At 54.4% G+C, this 8310-nt stretch overlaps 1 protein-coding gene across 8 annotated transcripts in view; it reads left to right on the forward strand.

Moving 5' to 3' along the window:
* Ahdc1 (AT hook, DNA binding motif, containing 1) overlaps positions 1-8310 on the forward strand; it is a 66623-nt gene that overhangs the window by 38015 nt on the left and 20298 nt on the right. For all 8 annotated transcript variants that reach the window (XM_039110398.2, XM_039110397.2, XM_017593517.3 and 5 more), the window contains one exon: positions 5211-5392. The gene's annotated coding sequence lies outside the window, so the exon portion shown is untranslated. The remainder of the gene's footprint in view (positions 1-5210; positions 5393-8310) is intronic.

Here is an 8310-nt window from a genome sequence, read left to right on the forward strand (position 1 = left end):
GTTGCTCCAGTCCAAGTTTCTAAGGTAGTCCAAGTTAGGTTGAGGGTAAAGGTGAGGGGGCTGGGCAGACTTGTATCCGACTCCATGGTTTTAGCTTAAGGCACTCTGTCCTATATCCAGCAACACCTCAACACCCCCACCCCACATCTCAGGCTGCCTTAAAGAAACAGTCCATGTGGGAAGCCGGGCAGTGGAAACAGGGTTCCACTGCTAGCACTAGTTTAGCCGATATCTGTGGGAGCCCCAGCGCCTCCGTTATTTTTTCCTCTTCCTGTTCTGCTTGGCTTCTGTGGTCTTCTGAGGCCAGCTTTACAGATGGGGAACTGGGAGTCAAGAGATGAGGGTCCTTGAAGAAACCGGGGAGTGGAACCTGCTGCCCGCCCCTTCTCTCTTCCCCAGCCAAAGAGGCTGGGCTGCTGCTGCAAGGTCACCCAACTTGGCCTGGGAGGAGCATAGACTTGAACCCAGGCCTCTTGGCTCCCAGCCTTCCACACCACTCTGGCCAGCAGGTTGGGCCTGTTCCTTAGTGAGTCATGCTCCTGGACTCTGTCCTGCTGTCCCTATCCCCACTTCTATGGCCTGAACTGTGGAGAGGGACAACCTTTCTAGCAAAGGGAGTTCAGACACTATGGGACCCTTGAGTTGATTAGAAATGGAATGGGAGCTTGGGAAGGTGACATTTCCCAGTTTCTGTGTGCCCTGGCAGCTCCTCTCCTAGTCTCTTCTCAGTACCTGACTGCTGGTTACCCAGGCAGGAAGGAGGCCACAGTACCTCCCCTCCTGGTGTCCAGGGAGCAAGGTCACACCCAGATCCCTGAGTGTCTCCACCTCCTCCTGGGGCCAGAAGCATTTGTCACTGAGGCAACGTGGTGTGGCTGTGCCCGGTTCTTGCTGGGGTGACATTCATGCCCTGTGAGCTGTGACGCTCCTGCAGGCAGAGGACAGACAGTGCCACCCATGCTGTCGACAGTGCTGGAATAGGGATGTGGGTGGGCTGTCACCTGTCCAGAGCAGGCAGAGGTGGATGTCTTGTCTAGATAGGGGACTCTGAGAAGGACACAGTTGTGTCCCATGGCGGGAACTATTTTGGTTCACTGTGTGTGACAGGTTTTCTCTGCATCCCACATCCTGTCAATGGGTAAGAGGTGCCTGGTTAGGTAGTCACACTGTTGTGAGGAGTGACGACTGGATACCTGCCTTGTGCCATCTGGGGGTATCGGATATGACCATCTCACACTTTGAAGGAAGCAACAGGTTGTGTGCTCAGCTCTTGGTGTTGGGAGGATTCTCGGTGACTGTGTGCCTGTCTTCTGTTTTGAGGGTGGCATGCATAAGTATCTCATGCTGTTGGGATGTTGTCAGTGAGGTAGGAGCCCGTCTCTCACCCTAAAGAGACTACATACTACCCTGTGGTGTGTGGCTAGCAGTTGGTGGGGCTTCCCCATGTGGGCCACAGGGCCCCCAAAAGGCTGGCCAGAGGAAACACTTGTGGCCCTAAGCACAGACAAGTGGGAGGTTGGGGGAAGGGTGTCTTAGTGCTGCATGACCTACCTTCTGACCCAAGTACCAGCCTTTGGAACTGTGCCCCAGGAGAAAGGACCCAGTGTTTTTCAAGTAGTGTGAGAAAGGGGCCTCTGGGGCCTAGGCAGGTGTGTGTCTGAGGAGGTAGTGCACCCGACAGGGTTTGCATGAGGGCTGTGTCCCGATGGGCCTAAGGACCCTATTGCCTGCCTCTTCTGCCCCTGAAACTGTTAAACTAATTAAGGCTGTGGAGCCGCAGGATTAATCGGGGCAGCTCACGCGGGCTGGGGCTCAGGTAGTCGATTAGTGCGCCGCGGAGGATATTGGATTTCTGAACCGCAAGTCAGCACTATTCGGGTCTGTTATCTCGGAGGCTTGAGGGTCAGCAAGCGGGAGGCTCAGGCACTGGCTGCCCTCACCAGCCACCCGCCTGGGCATCCACTTCCCAGCCCATGAGGCCCTCACTTAACGTCCCACTCTGTCCACTCCACCATTTCCTTAGGCTCTCCTTCATCAGCCTAGTCTCTGTCAGACTGCTGTCTTCTCTGCCTCTCTCACTGGTTCCTTCTTGGCTTGAACTCAGTCTCTGTCTGGGGCCTGCCTAACCCAACCTGCCTCCTTCCTTGTCCCTGTCCCCACAGTCTCTGTTCACCTTTCTCTTTACCGGCCTCTGTCTTCTGTCCTTGTCTCTTTCTCTCTTCCTCTGTGCCTCTGGTGTTTGCTAAAGAACCCCCCTTCCTTCTCTCTCTTGTGTGGTCTCTGCTGGTGTCTGCAACCAGAACAAATCTCCCCCAGCCAACACCCCCGAACAAGGAGGCCAAAGCAGCTAATGGGAAACATGTGATTCTGCCTTGTGCCTGGAGCACCGTGAAGGGAGCCTTAGTCCCAGCCCAACCCTGCTCCCCCCTTGCCACATTCCCCCACCACAATCCTCTCCCTGCAATGGCAATGGGCATAGCTGAATGCTCCCTAGTTATTTATTGGGGGATGGCATTTATCAACTGGGGACTATCAGGATATGGGGGCTCTGAGGGCAGAGCTGCTCCTTAGCTTTCTAAGCCCCCAGAGCCTGGCAGACCTCATATAAACTCTTCCCTCACCCACCCACCTTATGAAGGAGAAGAGGGTGGAAGGTTAGCTGAGCCAAGGGGACCAGTTAGTTACTGGGGTGAGGCAGGGGCTCAGGACACTGTGGAAGTGGGTGTGCTCCCTGAAGGCCTCAGAGCAGCTAGGCTGTGTTTCCACCATGCCCACCCAACCACAGGGAAGCAGGGAACGGATGGATCAGAGGGAGGCTCTGGCAGGTTGGAATTCTCCTCTGCCTGTGGATAAATTGTCCCTAACCCAGGCTTGGGGAGTTGTCTGCTCAGAGGGACAGAGAGAGGGAGAGAGAGAGCGCACGAACACTCAAGTCACTCTAGAGAGAGGGATGGAGGGAGGGAGGAGAGAATGGCACATACAACACACAAACACAGTGACACAGAGCCTCACAAAGGTAGCACACAAACGCCGAGGTACCACTGTGCTGACAGGCACACAGAGCTCTCACACGTGTTGACACTGACACTCAGCTATCCTGGCACAGATACATAATGGGATAACACAAGGACCCTCCAACATACACAAATACACGGTGTGCACATACTCACAATGATAAGGTCATAGAAATCTGCACATGCAAACACACCCGCAAGCACATGCTGACCATGGCAAAACAAACCTACAGGGACACTGTGACCAGTCACGCCATTATGCCGTGACCCTGAAAGCCCACAGAAAGGAAAGGCAGAGGTAGGAGGTAGGCAGTGCTGATCTGCAGTGACACCAGCGCCTACAGTCACAGGCCTGGAGATTGGAAACCTGCAGGGACAGCAGAGGATAAGCCACCCGCCCCCACCCTACTGCCGAACACATCCAAAGAGCTCTGAGGCAGGCAGGAGCCAGTCTGGCTCCTGACACACTGAGATTCAGTGAGCCAGGCACGATGTACACACAGACACACTCACAGCTGGGCACACCTGTCACAGGCTCAGCTAAATACACAGAGACATGAGCAGAATAGAAATTTAGATGGTGGGCATAGCCATAAGTATAAAGTGAAGACACTTAATTCTGATAGATACATAGATTCAGCTGACACACCAACCACCACTGATCAAACTCATGATCCCATGCGTGTGAACTGTATGTATTTTTTTGTGGTGCTGGCAGTGGAACCTAGGATCTTGTACTCTAGCAAGGGCTGTACCTTTGAGCTACACCAGAGCCCTCTCCCATGTACAGTCCTAAGCATTCAGCTATCCACACTGAAACACAGAGACCACACTGATGGACAGAGTAGACCCAGCAACCCACAGACAGACGTGTGTATTTACTCAGCTGACTGAGTCTCACGGATGCACATTCCCAGGTAACCAGAACCTGTAAACTTCTATGAGGCTTGGTTCTTTTTTTTTTTTTTTTTTTTTGGGTTCTTTTTTTTTTTTTTTTTTTTTTTTTTTTTTTGGAGCTGGGGACTGAACCCAGGGCCTTGCGCTTCCTAGGCAAGCGCTCTACCACTGAGCTAAATCCCCAGCCCCATGAGGCTTGGTTCTTAAATCCCCTCCTCTCCCCCGGCTCTCCCAGGCCTTAATGCAGACAACTGGGTAGGAAACTGGAGTGGTGAGGAAAGCCATGGTTATTAAAACAAGTAGGGTGGTGGCGGTGGCAGTGGTGGTGCACACTTAAAGCCTGGCTCTCGGGAGGTAGAGGCAAGGAGTTCCAGGCCAGCCTGGTCTACAGAATTGAGTTCCAGGCTAGCTAGGGCTACACCGAGAAACCCTGTCTCAGAAAAACAAGAACAAGAGGCCTATCCAGTTGCTGCTGGAGTTGGGCAGGCGCCAGCTTCATGTGCACCTTCATGGTAATGAGCACACTTACCTCTAGGGACAGCAACTCAAGTGTGCACCAGCCCCCAGCTTCTCTAGAACCTTCCCTCTCGTTCATGAGATGTAGGTCCCCATTTTTAGGGATGGGAAAATGGGGAGTCATTCAGGATGTATACAGCATAAGGAATCGAGTCTCTGTGGTGTACAGTTGTGCACACGTGTGAGTATCTAGACATGCAAAGGTACTGCTTCTCAGCAAGAGCCTGGGGCTGTGAGAACAGGGACCAGGGGCTGGAGAAATGGCTCAGGGTTTAAGATCACTTGTTGCTCTTCCCAAGGATCTAGGCTCTGTTCACAGTACCTATGGGGTAGCTTACCAACATCTCATAACTCCAATTCCATGGGGACCTGACACCCTCTCCTGACCTGTGGGCACTAGGCATGCAAAACATTTAAAATATAATAATTAAATATTTTTTAAAATTATTTATATTTCATGGACATTAGTGTGTGTCTGGGCGAGGATGTCAGATCTCCTGGAATGGAGTTACAGACAGCTGTGAGCTGCCGTGTGGGCGCTAGGAACGGGACCGGTGTCGTCCTCTCTGCAAGAGCAGCCAGTGCTCTTAGCCCATGAACTCTCTCTCCATTCCAAGTCATTGAATTTTTAAAGAACTAAAGCAGGTAGGTTGTAGGTAGGGATGAAGTCAGGGCTGGACTGGACTGGCATTTGCAGAACATGCTTGCTTGGCTCAGTCGTTCTCTGCCTCAGCTCATCCTGTATCCGTGCTTATCCTTGGTGTGCTGTGTTTGTGTCTACAGATGGGAGCTTGTCTGATTGTCTACTCATCGGCCTGGACCCCAGAGCCAACCCAGCTGAGTGAGTGCAGAGGGTCCCAGGTGAGGGGCACTGCTCAGGCCTGGGCAGCGACTGCCCTGGAGAAGCTGATGGTGGTGGAGACAGACCGTTCCTGCTGAGTTGGGCCTCTACAGTCCCTGCTCAGGTAACTGAGAAAGTCGGGCCTGGGCCAGTGTGACAGGGATCTCCTCTTAGCTTAGGCAAAAAATAAGGAAGGAAGAAACATTAATCTGGCTAGCCTATTTGAATTCCCCATTATCCAGAGAGGGAAATAGAGGCTCGTGTAGTATACAGTGAGTCCCTTAGCATCCTGCCTCCTAGCCTAAGGACTCTTCCCTATGCCTCGATGACCTGGAGAACTGGGCGGAGAGATGGGCTGTGACAGTGACCAGGATTCAGGGCAGAGGTGGAAGCCAGCATGTCTGATATGTGCAGCTGACCTCCCCAGGACACCTATCTGGAGTTAGAGAGCTGGAAGGCCAAGGTGAGGTACTAGGAGGCTTGGTATCCCAGGTGTGATGCATGCCCAGCAGCTGGCAAGAGGGCGGAGCATGGTAGGACCCATCTTTCTCATGGCCCAGGTTTAGCCCACCCAGGCTCCCAGCCTCGGAGGCCAGGTGGGGCTGCCCTGCCCTATATAGGCAACTCCCTGAACTGACACATGAAGCCTCAGGCTCCAGGAAGCTCCTTAGAGTTTAGCCTGCTGGGAACCCCACCCAGCTTCCAAAGGAGCATTCCTGAGGTCTGCATGGGGGTTGGGCCTCCAGGGATGGGAAGGGTGGGGAAGGCAGGGCTGTGGGAGGATGTGAGGCTGTAAATGTACTGGTGCTGGGTTTGTGTGCAAGCAGGTGTGTAGCGCTCTCTGTCCTTAGTGCACAGGGCTATGTATGCAAGAGTTACATAAGTGGCCTAGGCGGGGGAATAGTTAAGAGCTTCACCTGTGTGCTGTAGTGGGGACTGCAGGATATGGGTCCTGTGCAGGTGTGGGCTGTCTATCACACAGGGTGCTGCTAGTGGACCAAGATTCAAATACCCTTGGGTGGGTCTGGTGTGTGCTCAGGGTCCTGGGCACAAGGTGAGGTGGCATGTGCACATGGCTCCCTTTGTGCTTTGGAGGTGGGCTGGGCAGGATTTGGGCTGAGCCAAGCTCAGCAATGCCCAGCTTTGTGGCCAAACTGCTGAAGTCACTTCCTTTTCAACAGTGACTTTCCAGGGGGAGGAGTTCTTCCGACCTGGTCGGCAGCGAGGGGCGGGGCAGAACTGGCTCTCTCTCTCTGGGGAGGGACGTGGGCGGGGGCGGGAGAGAGGTGGGAGGAGGTGCTAGTGGTACTGGAAGAGGGAGTCCTCTGGGAGACAGAAGGAAAGACAAGGACAGGAGTCTGGAAGGGCCAAGGGCAGGAGGGGATGGGGGTGGAGTGGGGCGGAAAGCACAGTCCCTGGGTGACCTCGGAGGGAGGAAGGGAGGGCTGCCAATGGGGTGACCCTCGGGTTCAGTGCGAGCTGGCAGTGGCGCCTACACACCTGGCACCCGGGGCAAGGGGCTGGCAGGGGGCGGTTCAGGAACAGACCTGCTTGCCAGGTGCCCCACTCTGGACAGGAAGAGGGTGGGCGGGGGCTGTACAAAGAAGCTCTGTGTGACTGGGGATAGGGTAGGGTGGGGTATGCAGTGCTGTGCTGTACAGTTCTGGGGTGGGGGGAGATGATGGCCGGGGGGCGGGGCAGTACCAGTTCCCCTTGGGGCATCAGTGGCTCCAAGGGGACACCTAGTGGTCAGGGGAGGTAGTGCATCTTGATGACAAGCTAGGGGGAAAGAGGTTAGAAGTGATAGTTGAGACAGTTAGAGGAGCCAGGCTAGGCTGACTCTCTGGATGGTGAAACAGTTTGCTTTAGAGGATCCTGGCAGAACCAAACTTACACAACAGCCAAACTGATTGGCATGGCTGTGTGTCCTTACGGGCATGACTAAGCCTCTCTGTGCTCACGTTTAAATGCAAAGTAAGTGACTGGTTCCTTGTTATGATCTGGGGCAAGTTTCTACTTGCTAGAAGATCTGCATATTAGGTGGGCACTAGGGGCTAAAAGGAAGGGAAGACCAAGAGGATGATATATGAAGTTCCTGAGAGAAAGGGGGCTGGCAATCCTGGGAGGTAAAGCCTCAGTGGAGAACAGAGGTCCTGAGGGAGGTTTCAGAACAGCCATGTTTCCCACTGCTAAGAGACTAAGGACATCCGTGGGCCTTCAAACCCGCTGAGGGAAATGGGAGGGGGAGTGCGTGCAGGCTGGAGAGAGGGTCATGAGGCCGGAAGTGAGAGCTGGGGCTGGCAGCTTGGCTCCCCAGGGGAGGTTAGGGGTGGGTGAGAGGGGAGGAGGGCTGGGGAAGGGGTGGGGTGGTCAGAGCCACAGTGGGGGAGGGTGGGGCTGGGGATCAAGGATGTGGGCTGGCGCTTCCCGGCACTGTGCTCTGCAGGTTGGGGCCCCCCTCCTAGCCAGCTGGTGTCCCTGTGGGCAAGCTCAGACACTGACCCAGAAGCAGACAAGCAGACAGAGGACCCTTTGACTTTTCATTCACAGACTTGGGCTAGATGGTACCTTTGAGAAGAGGCCAAGAGAATGGCTGCCTGTTGGGGTGTGGTGGGGAAGGGAGCCAACTGCTTCCCTCAGATCCTGAAGGCTGCAAAAGAGCAGTGGACAGTGAGGAGGATGTGGCCAAAGGTCTTCATGGGTGGGTGGAGCAGAAGCAACCACTGGAGAGGAGGTTTGTCTCTTCTGCCAAGATTACGCCCTTGGGCCCCAAGTGGGAGGTCTCTAAAGCAGGAAGGCCTGGCCAGCCCCACCCACAGCAAGAAAGGAGTGGGGCTCCTGGTAGGTATCTCCAATAGCTAGGTCAAGCCACTCACTCACTAGACTCTGAGCTCTGAGGCAGGATCTTACTATGTAGCCTTGGTCGTCCTAGAACCGTAGACCAGGCTCAGCTGCAACTCAGAGAGCCGCCTGCCTCTGCCTCCCAAATGTATACCTTTGCCTGGCTGCTTCCACACTATGAAGGTGTTCTCTCTTCAAGAA

Source organism: Rattus norvegicus, chromosome 5 (assembly GCF_036323735.1).
Source record: "Rattus norvegicus strain BN/NHsdMcwi chromosome 5, GRCr8, whole genome shotgun sequence".
Taxonomy (NCBI): domain Eukaryota; kingdom Metazoa; phylum Chordata; class Mammalia; order Rodentia; family Muridae; genus Rattus; species Rattus norvegicus.